We start from the raw sequence: 495 nt of genomic DNA on the forward strand, positions 1-495 counted from the left end.
TGTCTGTTCCTCAACCTCTCCCTCCCTCTCTCCCCCTTGTCCTTTCTTTCTCTCTCCCTCTCTGAAGGAGTTTTCTCTCTCTCTCTCTGTCTCTCTTGCACTTGCCCTCCCCCTGCAATTTTCTCTGTCTCAATCAACTCCTTTCTCTTTCTTCCTCCTCTTCTTTCTCTTCCCCTCATTCTCTTCATCTCTCTGGCCTTGTTCTCTCCCTCCCCCTCTTGTTCTCTCCCTCCCCCTCTTGTTTTCTCCCTCCCCTTCTGTTTCTCTCCCTCACCCTCGTTTTCTCTCTCTCCCCCCTCGTTTTCTCTCTCCCTCCTCATTTTCTCTCTTTCCCTCCTCGTTTTTTCTCTCCCCCCTCGTCTGTTTCTCTCTCTCTACCCCCTCGTCTGTTTCTCACTCTCTCCCCCCTCGTTTTCTCTCTCTTCCCCTCTCGTTTTTTCTCTCCCTCCTCATCTGTTACTCTCTCTCTACCCCCTCGTCTGTTTCTCTCTCTCT

At 51.3% G+C, this 495-nt stretch overlaps 1 protein-coding gene across 1 annotated transcript in view; it reads left to right on the top strand.

The window, feature by feature from the left end:
* hirip3 (HIRA interacting protein 3) overlaps positions 1 to 495 on the top strand; it is a 7,420-nt gene that overhangs the window by 1,550 nt on the left and 5,375 nt on the right. The window lies entirely within an intron of this gene.

This window comes from Rhincodon typus, unplaced genomic scaffold (assembly GCF_021869965.1).
Source record: "Rhincodon typus isolate 14 unplaced genomic scaffold, sRhiTyp1.1 hic_rhity00000062, whole genome shotgun sequence".
Lineage (NCBI taxonomy): Eukaryota > Metazoa > Chordata > Chondrichthyes > Orectolobiformes > Rhincodontidae > Rhincodon > Rhincodon typus.